Here is an 18,736-nt window from a genome sequence, read left to right on the forward strand (position 1 = left end):
TAACAGGGTCAAGGATGTCATTGAGTGGCTGCAGGGCATTCTGGAGGGGGAGGGTGAACAGCCAGAGGTCATGGTCCACATTGGTACCAACGACATAGGTAAAAAGAGGGATGAGGTCCTGCAGCAAGAATTTAAGGAGCTAGGTGGAAGATTAAAGAGCAGGACCTCAAAGGTTGTAATCTCTGGATTACTCCCGGTGCCACGTGCTAGTGAGTATAGGAATAGGAAGATAGAACAGATGAATGCGTGGCTAAAGGGATGGTGCAGGAGGGAGGGCTTTAGTTTCCTGGATCACTGGGTCTGCTTCTGGGAAAGGTGGGACTTGTACAAGTCAGACGGTTTACACCTGAACCAGAGGGGGACCAATATCCTTGCGGGGAGGTTTGCTAGCACTGCTGGGGGGGGGGGGTTTAAACTAACTTGGCAGGGGGATGGGATACAGCGTGGAACTATAGTAGGGGGTGATTTACAGCCAAATACGGAGGAAAAAACAAGTCAGCTGGGAAGGCAGAGCAAATATGTGGAGGCAAAAGGGAATATGGCAAGGCTGGAAGGCATTTATTTTAATGCAAGGAGTCTTGCAAATAAGGTGGATGAACTGAAGTTGTTGCTGAACACATGGGAGTACGATATTGTTGCTATCACGGAGACATGGTTGAGGGAGGGTCAGGACTGGCAGCTCAATATTCCGGGGTATAGAATCTTCAGGCGAGACAGAGGGGGGTGTAAAAGGGGAGGGGGTGTTGCAATATTAATTAAGGAATCAATTACTGCTGTAAGGAGGGATGATATATTAGTGGGTTCCTCTAATGAGGCCATATGGGTAGAACTTAAAAACAAAAAGGGGGCAAGCAGTTTGCTGGGAGTGTACTATAGGCCCCCGAACAGTCAGGGGGAGATAGAGGAACAGATATGTAGGCAAATCTCAGAGAAGTGCGAAAATAATAGGGTAATAATAGTGGGGGATTTCAACTTCCCCAATATTAATTGGGATAGTCAGAGTGTGAAAGGCTTAGAGGGTGCAGAATTCTTAAAGTGCATCCAGGAGAGCTTTTTGAGCCAACGTGTAGAAAGTCCTACAAGAGAGGGGGCGGTACTGGACCTAATTCTAGGGAATGTAGCCGGGCAAGTGGTGGAAGTGTCAGTAGGAGAGCATTTTGGCGACAGTGACCATAATTTGGTGAGATTTAAGGTGGTCATGGAAAAAGACAAAGACGGCCCGGAAATAAGGGTTCTAAATCGGGGAAAGGCCGATTTTAATATGATAAGGCAGGATCTGGCCAAAGTGGACTGGGAGCAGCTACTTATAGGAAAATCCACATCAAAGCAGTGGGAGACTTTCAGAAGGGAAATAGAGAGAGTACAACGCCAACATGTTCCTGTAAAGGTCAAGGGTGGGACCAACAAGCAAAGGGAACCTTGGATGACAAGGGATATACAAAAATGCATTAGGAGAAAAAGGGGGGCTTTTGGCAGTTACAAAAGACTAAAGACGGAGGAAGCCCTGGAGGAGTATAAAAAGTGCAGGGGCATACTTAAAAAAGAAATTAGGAGGGCGAGGAGGGGCCATGAAATAACACTGGCGAGCAAAATAAAGGAAAATCCTAAGATGTTTTATAAGTATATTAAGGGCAAGAGGATAACCAGGGAAAGGGTAGGGCCCATTAGGGACCAAAGTGGCAATCTGTGTGTAGAGCCAGATGATGTAGGCGGGGTTTTAAATGAATTTTTTGCATCTGTGTTCACTATGGAGAAAGACGATGTAGACATAGAAATCGGGCAAGGGGACTGTGACATACTTGAACATATTAGCATCGAGAGGGAGGAGGTACTAGCGGTTTTAGCAGGCCAAAAAGTGGATAAATCCCCAGGCCCAGACGAGATGTATCCCAGGCTGCTGTGGGAGGCAAAGGAGGAGATTGCAGAGGCTCTGACACAAATTTTCAGAATCTCTCTGGCCACAGGGGATGTACCAGAGGACTGGAGAACAGCTAACGTAGTACCATTATTCAAGAAGGGTAGCAGTGATAAACCAGGGAATTACAGGCCAGTGAGCCTAACATCTGTGGTAGGGAAATTATTGGAAAAAATTCTGAGGGACAAAATTAGTCTCCACTTGGAGAGGCAAGGATTAATCGGGGATAGTCAGCATGGCTTTGTCAAGGGTAAATTATGTCTGACCAATCTGATTGAATTTTTCGAGGGGGTGACTCGGTGTGTGGATGAGGGAAATGCTGTGGATGTGGTTTACATGGATTTCAGTAAAGCTTTTGACAAAGTCCCGCATAGGAGACTGGTCAAGAAGGTAAGAGCCCATGGGATCCAGGGTGCCTTGGCGCGTTGGATCCTAAACTGGCTGAGTGGCAGGAGGCAGAGGGTGATGGTCGAAGGTTGCTTTTGTGACTGGAAGCCTGTGTCCAGTGGGGTACCTCAGGGATCGGTGCTGGGTCCCTTGTTGTTTGTGATCTACATAAATGATTTGGATGAGAATGTAAAAGGTATGATCAGCAAGTTCGCAGATGACACGAAAATTGGTGGGGTGGTCAATTGCGAGGAGGAAAGCCTCAGGCTACAGGACGATATAAACGGGTTGGTCAGATGGGCGGAAAAGTGGCAAATGGAATTTAACCTTGAAAAGTGCGAGGTGATGCATTTTGGACGGACAAATAAGGCAAGGGAATACACAATGAGTGGTAGGACCCTAGGAAGTACAGAGGGTCAGAGGGACCTTGGTGTACATGTACATAGATCCCTGAAGGCAGTGGAACAGGTAGATAAGGTGGTTAAAAAGGCATATGGGATACTTGCCTTCATTAGCCGAGGCATAGAATATAAGAGCAGGGAGGTTATGATGGAGCTGTACAAAACGCTGGTGAGGCCACAGCTGGAGTACTGTGTGCAGTTCTGGTCGCCTCACTATAGGAAGGATGTGATTGCTTTGGAGAGGGTGCAGAGAAGATTCACCAGGATGTTACCTGGGATGGAGCGCCTCAGCTATGAAGAAAGACTAAACAGGCTGGGGTTGTTTTCCTTGGAGCAAAGAAGGCTGAGGGGGGACCTGATTGAGGTGTACAAAATGATGAGGGGCATAGATAGGATAGATAAAGAGGAACTTTTCCCCTTAGTAGGGGGGTCAATAACAAGGGGGCATAGATTCAAGGTAAGGGGCAGGAGGTTTGGAGGGGATTTGAGGAGGAACTTTTTCACCCAGAGGGTGGTTGGAATCTGGAACTCACTGCCTGAAAGGGTGGTAGAGGCAGGAACCCTCATAACATTCAAGAAGCATTTGGATGAGCACTTGAAATGCCATTGCATACAAGGCTATGGACCAAATGCTGGAAAATGGGATTAGACTGGACAGGGATTGATGGTCGGCGCAGACACGATGGGCCGAAGGGCCTCTTTCTGTGCTGTATAACTCTATGACTCTATGACTGTGGAGTAGGAATTCCTAGAGTGTATACGGGATGGTTTCCTGGACCAACATGTCGAGGCACCAACTAGAGATCAGGCCATCTTAGACTGGGTATTATGTAATGAGAAAGGATTAATTAACAATCTTGTTGTGCGAAGCCCCTTGGGGAGGAGCGATCATAATATGATCGAATTCTTCATTAAGATGGAGAGTGAAGTATTTGACTCGGAGACTAGGGCCCTGAATTTAAATAAAGGAAACTACAATGTTATGAGGTGCAAGTTGGCTAGGATGGATTGGGGAATGTTACTTAAAGGGTTGATGGTGGATAGGCAATGCAAGCATTTAAAGATCGCATGGATGAACTGCAGAATTTGTTCATCCCTGTTTGGCATAAAAATAAAACAAAAAAGGTGACTCAACCGTGGCTAACAAGGGAAATTAGGGATAGCATAAGATCAAAGGAGAGGACATATAAATTGGCCAGAAAAAGCAGCAAACCTGAGGATTGGGAGCAGTTTAGGATTCAGCAAAGGAAGCCAAATGGATTAATTAAGAGACAGAAAATAGAGTATGAGAGTAAGCTTTCAGTGAGGTTAAAAACAGACTGTAAAAGCTTTTATAGATATGTGAAGAGAACAACATTGGCTAAGTCAAGCGTAGGTCCCTTGCAGTCAGAATCAGGGGAATTTATAATGGGGAACAAAGACCAATTAAATACATACTTTGGCTCCATCTTCACAATGGAGAACACAAATAAACTCCCAGAGATGTCAGGGAACATAGGGTGTAATGAGAGGGAGGAACTGAATGAAATCAGTATTTGTAGGGAAATGGTGTTAGGAAAATTGACGGGATTGAAGGCCAATAAATCTACATCCTAGGGTACTTAAGGAAGTGGGCCTAGAAATAGTAGATGCATTGCTGGTCATCTTCCAAAATTCTATAGACTCTGGAACAGTCCCCATGGATTGGATGGTAGCTAATGTAACCCCACTAGTTAAAACTGGTGGTAGAGAGAAAATGGGGAATTACAGACCAGTAAGCCTGACATCGGTAATGGTGAAAATGCTAGAATCCATTATAAAAGATGTAATAGCAGAGCACTTGGAAAACAGTGACAGGATCAGACAAAGTCAACATGGATTTACAAAAGGTAAATCATGCTTGACTAATCTACTAGAATTTTTTGAGGATGTAACTGGTAGAATAGATAAGGGAGAAACAGTGGATGTGGTGTATTTGGACTTTCAGAAGGCATAAGAGATTAGCATGCGAAGTTAAAGCACATGGGATTGGGGGTAAGATACTGACCTGGATAGAGAACTGGTTGGCAGACAGGAAGCAAAGAGTTGGAATAAACAGGTCTTTTTCCGAGTGGCAGGCAGTGACTAGTGGGGTACCGCAGGGATCAGTGCTCAGACCCCAGTTATTCACAATATATATTAATGATCTAGACGAGGGAAGTAGATGTAATATCTCCAAGTTTGCAGACAACACAAAGCTGGGTGGTCGTGAGAGGTGTGAGGAGGATGCAGAGAAACTCCAGTATGATTTGGACAGGTTGGGTGATTGGGCAGATGCATGGCAGATGCAGTATAATGTGGATAATTGCTAGGTTATCCACTTTGGTGGCAAAAACAGGAAGGCAGATTATTATCTGAATGGCAATAGATTGGGAAAAGGGGAAGTGCAACGAGACCTGGGTGTCCTTGTGCACCAGTCGCTGAAGGTAAGCATGCAGGTGCAGCAGGCGGTTAAGAAGGCAAATAGTATGTTGGCCTTCATAGCGAGAGGATTCGAGTACAGGAGCAAGGATGTCTTGCTGCAGTTGTACAGGGCCTTGGTGAGACCACACCTTGAGTATTGTGTGCAGTTTTGGTCGCCTTATCTGAGGAAGGATGTTCTTGCCATGGAGGGAGTGCAGTGAGGATTCACCAGACTGATACCTGGGATGGCAGGAATGACGTATGAAGAGAGATTGGGTCGATTGGGCTTGTATTCGCTAGAGTTTAGAAGAATGAGAGGGGATCTCATTGAAACTTATAACATTCTAACAGGACTAGACAGACTAGATGCAGGAAGGATGTTCCCGAACCAGGGGTCACAGTCTAAGGATAAGGGGTAAGCCATTTAGGACTGAGATGAGGAGGAATTTCTTCACCCAGAGAGTGGTGAACCTGTGGAATTCTCGACCACAGAAGGCAGTTGAGGCCAATTCATTAAATATATTCAAGAAGGAGTTAGATATATTTCTTAAGGCTAAAGGGATCAAGGGATATGGGGAGAAAGCAGGGACAGGGTACTGAGTTTGGATGATCAGCCATGATCTCATTAAATGGCGGAACAGGCTCGAGGGGCCGAATGGCCAACTCCTGCTCCTATCTTCTATGTTTCTATGAATAGAAAGTTGTGCTGATGGGGTTAGATGAATAGGCGTTGGAGGAGCCTCATGTGGAGCATAAACACCGACATAAACCAGTTGGGTCAAATGGCCTGTTGCTGTGCTGTGCATTCTATGTAATGTACAGGTCGTCAAATTAGCAAAGTTGTGGCTTCATTTATAACTAAAACGAATCACAGAAAAGACCTCTGCAGATGGCACTGTGGTGATATTTTCAGACCCATTTTTTAAATCTCTTCCTATATTAGTCAACAGCAGTTTGTTACAAATCTCTTTAGTTCTTGTTTGCTGATTCCTACGTGGATGGTCCCTTTCCTGGAGTGATTAAACCGTTTTGAAGATTAAGACATCTCTTAAGCCAAGGCTTTGCTGCTCTTGCTCTCCCCTACTTTGGTTTTGAGGATCTACCGATGACCATGACAGATCTTCATTTAGAATACTTTGAAGAGGCTGTAAATTATCTCCAGAAATATCCAAAGGTGAGTTCCACCCACAATTGAAGCCTACAGAATTAACCTGTTGTGGAAAAATGTATTTGCATAATTGACATGTTTGTAATATTTCTCCATGGAATTAATGATAAACATTTGTTCTGTTCTTGGGATTCTTTTACTGTAGCTATTTTGGCTCCTCTTGCAGGTGAGCCCAATTTCCTATGTTCTCAAGTGTTTACAGTTGTGCTGAGAGCTAGTTTAAATATTGTAGCACGCCTGGAATAATGAAGAGAGAATCCATTTTTAGATTACTTCAGTAACTAGTTCAATTTCGTCCCTCCACAGGATCCTCTTTGTCTTCAAAAGGCACCAAAATAACACGACACTCAATCTTATTTTAGGCTTTAACTGTTAAACAAGTTGATTAAGTATCAATAGAACAAACCAATAGTGAAGTGAAAACATAACATCTAAAATAGTTGTTACACTTTACTAGCTCCTCATGTGGAAAAAATGATTTGCAAAACAATGACTCTAATTACTTTTATATCTAGTTGTTCATAGTAATATTCTCACCAACTACAGAAGTTGCCTGCTAATCTAATGCTCTTTACAGGTTCTAGTTAGACAACCTCAAAGATTTGGAAAGGAATAGGCTGATAAAACAAAAAACAGAGCCAGGCACATTTTAAATACTTCCTGTTCACTTTGAAAAGCTGCTAATCAAATATGTCCAAACAAATCACACTGCATGTTTTTAATTGAATTGAGTGACTAGGCTCTTCCCTCAGGAAAATGCTGAGACCAACCGACATTGTATGGAGTTCAATTGGGATACGGTCCCTGTAATAAAAACAGAAAATGCTGGAACTACTCAGCTGGTCAGGCACCATCTGTGGAGAGAGAAACAAAGTTAACGTTTTAGGTCGATGACCTTTCATCAGAATTGGTAAAATTTAGAGATGTAACAGGTTTTAAGCAAGTACAGAGGTGGGGAGGAAAGAACAAAAGGGAAGGTCTGTGATAGGGTGTGTAAAGTCTGTGGGTTGTTTAGTTAATTAATACACAGACTCCAAGAGTAACTTAAAACAGGACTTTACTATTCGAAGGTCAGGGCGAATCTGCCCAATAAATCCTGACACAGCACTTATATACCGGTGTGGTCACCGTCGGTATTACAGTATACAGAAGCCAACAAAGTAGTGCAACACCTAAAGTAGTTCTCTTAAAGGTGGACGGTTATATACAATAGTTCTCTTAAAGGTAGACGGGTACATACACTACAATCCTCCCTTTTTAGCTTACAACATACTGATTCCCCATTAAACATAACGGCCTAGAAATTGAGTGGGCTTAGCGCCCATTTTGCGGCGCTAGAGGGCATTGCGCTGGACTTACAGCCGGTTTTGAAATTGACTAGGGCCCAACATTGGCGTTACACCGGTAGCGCTGCGCCGGCACCGATGACGTCATCAGTGTGCGCAGCATCCCGGTTGCCGTGGTGACGGGCCCCAGCGCCGAAATTCAGTTGCGGCCGCCTCGCCCGTGGCAGCCGCAACTAAGACTCTGGCAACAGAGTCTTACACGACTTTGCGCCGGCGCATAAAGGTGGAGCAGCGGCCGGCCGCTTTCCCGCCGGCCGCCTGCCCGCACCTCCCTCCCCGGACTCCCCCACCCACCCCCCCGCGGAACAGATGCTTCTTGGCTGCGAGCCCGGCACTTCCCCGAGGTGCCGGGCTCATTTTTGTGGCGATTTAACCGGCCAGCGGGCGGGTGCAGGCAGCTCCTCCTTAACTGAAGGAGGAGGCCTGCACTTCCCGAGCCTGCCGCACCACATCGGGCGCCGCAGCACCGGAATAGCGCCGCAATGCGGCGCGTAGCGCCAGTTTTCAGGTGCAAACAGCCTTCAGTAGCGCCGGCAGCCATTTGGGCGCGGCGCTACTGAATTTTTGGCACGCGCAGCGCGACTTAGCACCGGCGCTAAATTTCCGGCGTTAAGCCCCGGCGCAGCGCAAACTCAATTTCTAGGCCAACATATATTCAACTTCATGTAAAACAATTCACAGGTATAATCTATGCGGGAAACAGTTTACAGATTCAGTTTCTGTGGGAACAGTTCACAGATTCAGTCTCTGGTCTTGACTCAGTCCGAACAACATCTCTGTGGTGTAGCTGGTTCACATTGTTAGCGTGACTCATCCAATAGTCTTTCCCTTGACTTAACAGCTTGAACTTCCGTCCTGCTGAACCAGCAGTGCTGACTTTTACAAACAGCTGGACTGCCTTGGTAATTTTTCCTACTTGCCAACTGATTTGGCTCCCTTCGTAGGGCCCACGTACATGATCTGGTAGAAGTGATAATGATTTAGATGGTTATCACTTTCTGCTTCGTCTTTTTCTTTTCTGCTTCTTGGAGACTCTCGGGGCTCCCTTATCAGCTGCCAGCTGTAGCGCCACCATCTCCCTATGTTCCTTAGACTTTAAGTGCTTCATCCTGATTTCTGCACTTTGGGAGTTTTCATCACAAGCTGGGCAGACCAAGTCCTCGTAATATTCAGTGTCACTCAACAGGTCATGGTAATATTCGGTGTCGTCCTGAACTAGTCTAGCGAGAGGGCCTGCTACTTCTTCCTTACCCAACTGGACGTTAGCCGACTGTTGTTCCCTCCCTAGACATCTTTCCTGAAGAGACTTCTTCATGCGTTCATATTCATCCTGCTCTTCCTGGGTTTCCTGCCAATCCTTCACTAATGACCTAATTTGTGATTCCAATACTTCCCCTTCCATCGGGGATTGATTGATCGGGCTATTCAATCCTTCTACTGGAGCAGCTGTTTCAACATTCTGTAGTTCACATTGACGTGATTCAGCGTACTTTCGGCAGCCCCGTAAAATCTGTGTTGCAACTTCAACTATTCCCCAAACTTTTGAGAGCTCCGAACCCCTTCCCTTTGAAGATTGAAGCTCATGTTCAAATGGTTCCCATTGCAGAGTCTTGTCTCTCAGCATATGAAGGAGTTGGCTGACCGTTAACTCTTCCACGGGGACCCTGTGGATCAGAGTCTTCTCCATTTCATCCACCTTTTCCTCCAATGCTTTCACCTTTTTTTCCTCTTGTACTTTGGCTTTAAGCGCTCGGAGAAGTTGCGCCTTGATGCTCTCTAGCTCATGTTCAGGGGCCATTCTTACAGTCTCTGTGTTTCTTACAGTTGCCTTTTCTTTCACTGAAAGAATTCCCAGTTGAATCTGTTCTTCAAGTTGTTGAACCTCGGTCATTGCCGCCTCATATTTGTCTTGGGTTTCCTTCAATATTTTTATGAGTTCTTGGACATCTTGACTTTCATGTTCTGCCATGTCTTTCACTTCTAATTTCTCATCTATGGATGGAACTTCTACCGATGAGTCTGTCTTGGCCTTGAGCTCATCAAGAATTTCCTGCAGCCTTTGGACTTCTTGCTCATGTTCAACCTTTAGTTGCTCATATGCTTCCACTGAAACTAGCTTATCGGAGGTTGCCGAGTTAACCCCCTCCAGGATTGTAGCCTGGGCCTGTTCATACTGTTCCTTCAACTTCTCAAACTCTGCTTGTAAGGAGTCGTAGAGAAGAACTGGAATAAAATCCTGGCTTCCTGAAGATTCCTCTTCATTTGCTTCTTTCTGCAAATATTCTAACTCCTGAACATCATAAGGGAGATGTGATCGGTGATTGGTCACGATGGCTCTATGGTTGCTCTCTGCTTGAGCTAGCTGCTTCTGTTGTCTTTCCAGATTCTCCCATTCGGTGTCATAGAACTTTTTCATTGTTTTCATCTCTTGTACGAGACGGTAACTCAATTGTTCTAATTGTTGTCGTAATTTGAAATAAAGTTGAGTCCGAGCTCGGTGTTCTTCCGTCATGGATATGTCCTTAAACTGAACAGACTCAGAATTCTCTGTCAAACTATGTTGTCGTTGTTCGGTGGAGGTCTGTTCTGAAACTCTGTTCTTCTCTGGAGCATAAGCCTTTCTGCATGCCTTCGTTTTTCCAACCTTAGTCGGCAAGTCCATTTTAGCCTTGTCTTTCACCTTGACTCTTATCTTTCCCATGGGGTATACTTTATGCCCCGTGTATGTCTGCAATACGAACTTGGTATCTCTTAAGGGTATATGTGAGAATAGCTGGTGGTAATCCCTTCGATTTATGACTGATAGAGCTGATCCAGTGTCCAACTCCATTTTCACTTGGACTCCAGCTATTTTTAGCATGACCCAGATAGTTTGTAGGTCAGTTTCCTTACTCACATTGTGAATGCTCAGACTACCCAGCTCCTGGCCGTTTGGGTCTGAGTCCGAATTCTGTTCGTCTGAACTCTTCTCAGCCACCTTGTGTACCTTGTTGTACTTTTCCTGTGATGGCTTCCCTTGGTTGTTGGTCTTCTTCCCTGACCGGCATACCTTAGCTATGTGACCCAGTTTGCCACATTTCCTACATTCCTGGTTCTTAAACCAGCATTGGTTCTGGTCGTGTGCTGTCTTCCCACAACGATAGCATTTTGTTGTTTTCGAGGTAATTTGATCCACACTGAGTGCCGCTGTCTTTAGCTGCATTTCCGCAGTTCCCTTCGCTGCGGCTTCGTGCGATGCTGCAATAAGGACAGCCCTGTCAAGTGTAAGGTCGTTCTCTTCGAGTAGTCGCTTTTGCGTTCCTTCCTTTGCCAATCCGCACACGAACTTGTCTCGCAATGCCTCTGTCAGATTCCCTCCAAACTGGCAGTATTTCGCTAGTCTACGCAGTTCGACCAAGTATTCTGCGTTGCTTTCGTCTTTCCGTTGTGTTCTCGCATAGGATTTGAATCGTTCCGCCAACATCAACGGTGTGGGGTTCAAGTGATCCTTCAGAACAGCCACAATATCATCGAAAGTCTGATCCGCCGGTTTAGCCGGTGATAGTAGATGCTTCAAGAGCCCGTATGTCTTCGCGCCCATCGAGTTTAGCAAGGTTATAGCTTTGTCATCTTCTTCTATTTTATTGGCCTCACAATAGATCTCAATGCGTTCCACATACGTGGCCCAGTCTTCTACCTCGGAATTAAAATCGTTGATGTTACCACACTTAGGCATCTTCCTCTCTTCCTGATAAAAACCACGAATTATTTCTTTAAAATTTTTTTTTTTCAAGATGGCGGTTCCCGCGAAAATGGCGGTTTCCCGCGCTTATCTTCTCTCCCCGCCCACTTCAATGGCGGTTTCCCGCTTCTGTCTTCTTCCCCGCCTAATGGTGGCTTCCCGCGTTTCTTCCCTGGCGGGAGGGGTACACTTTCCCCACGGGCGACGGCCGCTGGCTTTCAGGTTCACAGCCTACGCGTCGGCTTCAGTGCTTTCCCTTTTCTCGGCAGGGCAACCGGCACTGGGTACACCCCGTTGACGGCGAACAGTTTCAGCCGCTGGGCTGGCTCTCGCTCAGTTCCCCTTGCTCGGGCTCTGTCTCTCTCCCGCTCGCTCGGCTCTACCGGCACTGGGTACACCCCGTTGACGGAGAACAGTTTCAGCCGCTGGACTGGCTCTCGCTCAGTCTCCCTTGGTCGGCTCTGCCTCTCCCGCTTGCTCGGCTCCCAATCGCGCCTCCCAGCCCTCTCGCAGTCCGGTGCTTCCCTCCCCGGCTGCGGCTGAGTTTATCTCTTCCCGCGCCTACGTTCCCGGTCGCAGCGCTTCGTGGCTTCGGTCGCTGCCCGGCCTTTTTCGCCGGTCGCGGTCTAGCTGTCTCACGACGTCGTTGCGTCCCCCAGCCTGTCTGTACCGCGGCTTCCTTGCTCCATGCTGCCCCAGTCTCAGCGCCTCTGGACCCGACTTCTGTCCGGCTCCTTTCCCCCTCGACCGTGGTCGAGTGCACCGCCCTTATCCTCCGGTTATTCTTTTTACTTTCCCTTACTCATAGTCACCGTGGCCGCCTTGCTTCTCGTGCTGATCGGCTCACTCCTCACCGTGGCAGAAGGGACAGTCAGTGTCTGTTGCTGATGGAAGTCTTTGTCTCTAAATTCTTCCTCCTTTCTAGTTCTGCAGCCTCGAGTTTTCTCCCAGCAGAACGACGAGGGCGGTTGCCTCTTCTTGACGCTCGTTAACTGCTTCGGAAGTATTGTTGCCGCAGGGTACGATCGGACTCGTCGCCACTGTAAAGTCTGTGGGTTGTTTAGTTAATTAATACACAGACTCCAAGAGTAACTTAAAACAGGACTTTACTATTCGAAGGTCAGGGCGAATCTGCCCAATAAATCCTGACACAGCACTTATATACCGGTGTGGTCACCGTCGGTATTACAGTATACAGAAGCCAACAAAGTAGTGCAACACCTAAAGTAGTTCTCTTAAAGGTGGACGGTTACATACAATAGTTCTCTTAAAGGTAGACGGGTACATACACTACAGGGTGGAAGGCAGGAGGGATTAAATGACAAAAGGGATGATGGTGCAAGGCAAAAGGGGCCAGTAATGGGACAGGTAAAGAAACAAAAGATAGGTCTAGAGGAGGTGTAAATGGGAAAACAGAATCATTACCAACAGCCGCTGTCTGAAATAATGGGGGGCAGTGGTTGTCATCTGAAATTGTTGACCTCAGTGTCGAGTCCGGAAGCCTGTAAAGTGCCTAATCGAAAGATGAGGTGCTGTTCCTTGAGCTTACATTGAGCTTCATTGGAACAGTGCAGGAGACCGAGTAAATCGATTTCTGTAACTAACGCTGCTGTTTAACACCTTAATTACTGTGACAGAATTAAAGGAGCTAATAGCAAGTTGAAACTTAAATAAAAATGCTTGACTTCGCCACAGGATCTTTATATTATAATTATACTGGGATTATACAGACGTAAAGAGTGTTTTTGGTTGAAACAAATTATTTATGCTGTACTTTGTATTAAGCCATTTTAATGAAATAACATAGCAAACGATGCAGGGACTCTAGAAAACAGCATCTATATATATATAACTAGCTGGGGGTGCCCGGCGGTGTCAGGGCAGTTTAGAGGGCCGCGCGGTTGAGGGGGAGAGAGAGAGGGTGAGGCAGGGGGGAGAGAGAGGGGGAGAGGGGAGGGGGGAGAGGGGAGGGTGGCGAGAGGAGGGGGGAGAGGGGAGAGGGGAGGGGGGAGGGGGAGAGGGGAGGGGGAGGGGGAGAGGGGGGAGGGGGAGAGGGGAGAGGGAGGGGGAGAGGGAGGGGGAGGGGGGAGAGGGGAGGGGGAGGAGAGAGAGACAGAGGGAAGGAGAGAGAGAGGGCGAGTACCCGGCCCGCGACCGCAAATGGGACCGGGCGTGAGCCGGCTTGAGGCTGTGAGAGAGGGCCGGGCCCGGTTGCCGGGATAACCCTTCCCCCACCCACCCGCCCTCCCGAGCCCCGCCCTCCGCCCTCCCGAGCACCGGCCAGCCCTCCCTCCCGAGCACCGCCCCCCCCCCGCCCTCCCGAGCATCGGCCCCCCGCCCGAGCCGGCTTCAAGACCGCCGATTGCAGCTGGGCCTGCGCGCCGCGCGGGAAGAGAGAGACCGCCGCCGCTCAACGGAGCGGGCTCTGTGGGTGGCTGTGAGAGAGGGCCGGGCTCGGTTGCCGGGGTAACCCTTCCCCCCCATTCCCGCCCTCCTAGAGGGGGGGAAAGCCCGAGCCCCCGGGCAGCAAAAAAAGAGGGTGAAAGATAGGAAAATTAATCAGCTTACAAAAAGTCTTTAGAAATTAATTTACTTTTTTTTTAACTATTTAATTGTGTGCAGAAAGTGGGAAAAAAAATCAACTCAGGATTAAGATGGCGGCCACTCACCTCAGCTCAGAAGGATTAGGTCTGCCCACACACGCACCGATTGGTCAACTGTCAGGTCACTGAACTGTAGGATTGGTCAATCATCACGTCACTCAACTCTAGGATGGCCCGCCCGCACACGCAATGAACCAGCCCCCGTGACGCAACGATTGGTCAACCGTCGTGTCGCTCGACTGTACGATTGGTCAACCTTCACGTCACTCAATGCTAATGAGCGGAATTTTCAACGTTTTTTGGATACCGTTTGAACAATTTTTGTCTGACCAAAAAGTAAATACGCTTATGACCATTCCGGAATCATAAGCTTTCTTTTGATATAACACATGTGTAGGTACGCTCTATAACTTTTGAGTGTATAGCGTACAGACAGACAGACAGACAGACAGATGGAAGGACAGACAGGCAGACAGAAGAGCTCTTTTATATATATAGATAAAGTGGTTGGTTTGTCTGTTTGTCTGTCTGTTTGTCTGTTTGTCTGTCTGTTTGTCTGTCTGTTTGTCTGTTTGTCTGTCTGTCCGCTATACACTCAAAAGTTATAGAGCGTACCTACACGCATGTTATATCAAAAGAAAGGTTATCATTAGGGGAGTCTAATAGGTGTATTTACTTTTTGGTCAGACAAAAATTGTTCGGACAGTATACAAAAAACGTTCAAAAACCCTAAAAATCCGCTCATTAGCGGTTGACCAATCCTACCTCTCATTAGCGTTGAGTGACGTGTTGGTTGACCAATCCTACAGTTCAGTGACCTGATGGTTGACCAATCGGTGCATCATGGGCGGGACCTAATCCTCCAGCCTCCCGAAACTTCGCCGCCATTTTTTCCCCTCAAACTGCCATTAGTCAGGTGAGTGGCGCCCATTACAGACCGGCCAGGCCTCAAGCTCAAAAAATTTCTCTCTCTCTCTCTCTCTCTTCTTCCCTCTCTCTCTCTCCTTCCCCCTTGCTCTCTTGCCGTGAGTGCGGGACTGGCAAAACCGGGGCTTTCCAGCGCGTTCCTCTGCCGCCCAGCCAACCGGGTCCAAACGCCCACCGCGTTAACCATCAGCAACCCCGGGCTCGCTTCCGACCGCTGCGCACCCGGCCTCCCGTTCTCGGGCTGACTCCGTTCTGCTACCCAGGTGAGTCCGGCCGGGCCTGAGGCGCTAGCGAGGGACAGGTGAGGTACCGAGAGAAATGAAACCAGGGAGAGACACGGAGAGGGAGAGGAGAGGGGGAGAGAGAGGGACAGAGAGAGGGGACAGACAGGGGCAGGGAGAGAGGGGGGGAGAGAGAGAGGGGACAGAGAGAGGGGCAGGGAGAGAGAGGGGCAGGGAGAGAGAGGGGGAGGGAAAGAGAGAGAGTCAGGGAGGGAAAGAATGACACAGGGGGGGAGCGGCACCGCCCGGCCGTAAACCGCGTGGCCCAAAATTGCCCTGGCAACGCCTGGCCCCCCCAGCTAGTAAATTAATAAAACAAACATATGAAAGACATGTGATTGAATCATGAGCACGGTACTAGCTGTGCAATGCATCTTCAGTCAACTTTTCTGTGGGAATGTCACTTGCCTCCCTGTGTTTGGACCTGGACTTTATTTTGTGGCAATTTTTGAAGCTGATAAAAAAAGAAAGGAACAACTTGCATTTGTATAGCACCTTTCACAACCCCACTACGTCCCAAAGCATTTCACAGTTGATGAATTATTTTGGAAGTGTCGTCAGTGTTGTAATGTGGGGATCCACTATGTTGAAACAGAATCAGTACCAAATTCTTCAGCAAATTAATTTGCCTTTTCCAGCAGGATGAGATTGGTCAACTCAGGAAGCTTAGCTTCTCTGGCCTGCTTCTTTTAAAATTAAGCAGAAGGTTTCATTGGTCAGAACCCATTTGGGTTGGGAATTCAAATCACGGTGTTCAAATTAAGCAACAAATTTTCAATAGGAAACATTTTGCACAATTTAAATTTGAATTAACATATAATTGCACTAAGCAACTTTGAATTAAGAGTATAGTAGAAAAAAGGCATTACAGCTATCCAAGCAGACAAGGGTAAAAATTGTATGGCTGATGTGGCATTACTCTTCATCATTGGAGTAGTAGGGTGTTCAAAAGGTGCGGATTTGGCTTTATCAATGGTCACATTTATACCACAAGTGATGGCATCCGTTTGTATCTCTGGCTGTAATACAAACACCATATCTGATTTGCATGATAAAGGTATGCATCTCTCCAGCCTGTGTTATGATGTAGATCGAATCATTGTTTTGGAGTCAAGAATTCTAGATGTGTCTGAAACACTTAAAAACCCCAACACAAACCAAGGCAGCATCATCCCATCAGAAAAAGCTGAGGGACACATCTTGTTTGTGGTAGGAGAGGATGACAAGATCTGGAACAGCAAGCTCTTTGCTGAAGAAGCAATAAAAAGACTGAAAGAACATGGCAAAGACAACTATGAACTCCTCAGTTACCCAGGAACTGGGCATCGTATTGAACCTCCATGTTTTGCCATGATTGATCGATTGTTTGGAATTCCAGTGCTGTTGGGAGGAGAGGCAATTAAACACTGCGCTGCTCAACAGGATTCTTGACAAAAGATTCAAGACTTCTTATGTTTACATCTATGTTGAAGTGAATTACAGATTTTAACAAGATTCCTCTTTACCTGACATTATTTGGTGTAATGAATTCTTCTGTAATAAATTGCACACTAATTAATTCATGTGTGTAAGGAGAACCATCCAAGACCTTCTGAAACTCGTTCTCTTGATCACCAATAACATTACTGTTGGGGGAAGCGGAGGGGATATTTTTCCAAATGAAGCAGTGGTGTCATAAAATATTTCCTCAGTAATACCCAGTACTGTAGTAGTATAGTTCACATTGCACTAAAGCTTGAAAACTATTGATTGTAATTCAAGCCACATGGTTTGTCTTCATGATGGCACGTTTAATTTTCTTTTACCAGAATTATTTTAGTCTTCCTCTTTCCTCCCCTCTGCTCCTAAAGATGGTAATGTATGTTATGATTTGGTGTCATGGCTTACAAATGAACATTATTTATATGTGACCCTAGACTGTGAATGTTTGCTGCCGCCTTGATCAAGGGTGGGGATGGTGTGTAGGGAGTTCACAACTAAGCCTGTTCTTGTTCTACACAGTGCATTTTCCAGCAGAGGTACTTGTTTTGCGTTTATTCTGCTCTCCCTCCCATAACCCATGGATGGTGGTGCCCCCGCCTCCCCCCCCCCCCCCCCCACCACATTTAACCCCTTTCCCTGTTGAGCTTAAGTAGAAACATAGAAAAATACGAGCAGGAGTAAGCCATTCGGCCCTTCGAGCCTGCTCCGCCATTCAATATCATCATGGCTGATCCTCTATCTCAATACCATATTCCCGCTCTCTCCCCATACGCCTTGATGCCTTTTGTGTCTAGAAATCTATCTATCTCCTTCTGAAATATATTCAGTGACTTGGCCTCCACAGCCTTCTGTGGTAGAGAATTCCATCGGTTCACCACCCTCTGAGTGAAGAAATTTCTCCTCATCTCAGTCCTAAATGTCCTACCCTGTATCCTGAGATTGTGGCCCCTCGTTCTAGACCCCCCAGCCAGGGGAAACCCTCACTGCATCCAGTCTGTCTAGCCCTGTCAGAATTTTAAACGTTGCAATGAGATCCCTTCTCATTCTTCTAAACTCTAGTGAATACTGGCCTAGTCGACCCAATCTCTCCTCATACGACAGTCCTGCCATCCCAGGAATCAGTCTGGTGAACCTTCGCTGCACTCCCTCTATGGAAAGTATATCCTTTCTTAGGTAAGGAGACCAAAACTGCACACAGTACTCCAGGTGTGGTCTCACCAGGGCCCTGTATAACTGTAGTAACACATCCTTGCTCCTGTAGCTTTGTACAAACCAGGAATTGAATGTGAACTTTGCAGAACTCTACGACCCAGTACTGCACCAAGTGATGCATTGACCTACTAAGCCAACGATCCTCTCTGTCAAGCTGAAAAGTAATTTTAGAATTTTAGAATATAAATACAACAGTGACTCAAAAAACATTTGTTCATCTGGACTGCAGTTCCCTATCATAGTTATTGTAGCCTTTCAACATGCACACACTCCCTCGAGTGGAATGAAATGGTCAATGGGCAGTGTTAGTCGGTTGGCTGATTTTCAGTATCAAGAGTACTTCACATCACTCTGATTGTTGAGTGGAAAAAAGTGATAGTGAATAAAAAGACAGTGATAAAGTTGAATTAATAAATTCAAATATGCATGAGATAATGACCAGTATTGTGTCAAGGATTACTTGCTTACACTAATGTTGCCAGCATTATTCTGGCATAAAAATGGCATTTGATTGTAATAGAGCAAGTTGTTTTTATATGGAATATGTATAATTAAAACCTGAATGTGTTTAAATTGGATGATGGAGTTACTAACGGGAACTTTCTGTTGGAGCTCTTCCGCAGAAAAAATATGTTTGCCATTCCGTGTTGGTAGACAAAAATGGCAATTAAAGGAAACTGGAAATGAGTATCCCCATTTTCAAGCAATTAGCAAGAGTCCTTTGTTGAGTGAGAAGACATGGGCCCAGAAATTCCGTTCGCAGCCTTCCCGCTGGCCCTCCCTCCAGCACAAACAAACCGCGCCGAACATAATGCTCTGGGCCGGCGTAGAATTCTGTTCACCAGCCGAGTGAAAGGAGTGCCGGGGGTGAG

General features: G+C 46.6%; 1 pseudogene; it reads left to right on the forward strand.

Annotated features, from left to right (window-relative positions):
• Positions 1-6,220: 6,220 nt before the first annotated feature.
• LOC147109538 (acyl-coenzyme A thioesterase 1-like) lies at positions 6,221-16,640 on the forward strand (annotated as a pseudogene).
• The last annotated feature ends 2,096 nt before the right edge of the window (positions 16,641-18,736 follow it).

Source organism: Somniosus microcephalus, chromosome 12 (assembly GCF_052327205.1).
Source record: "Somniosus microcephalus isolate GS21.2 chromosome 12, FLI_Smic_1.0, whole genome shotgun sequence".
Taxonomy (NCBI): domain Eukaryota; kingdom Metazoa; phylum Chordata; class Chondrichthyes; order Squaliformes; family Somniosidae; genus Somniosus; species Somniosus microcephalus.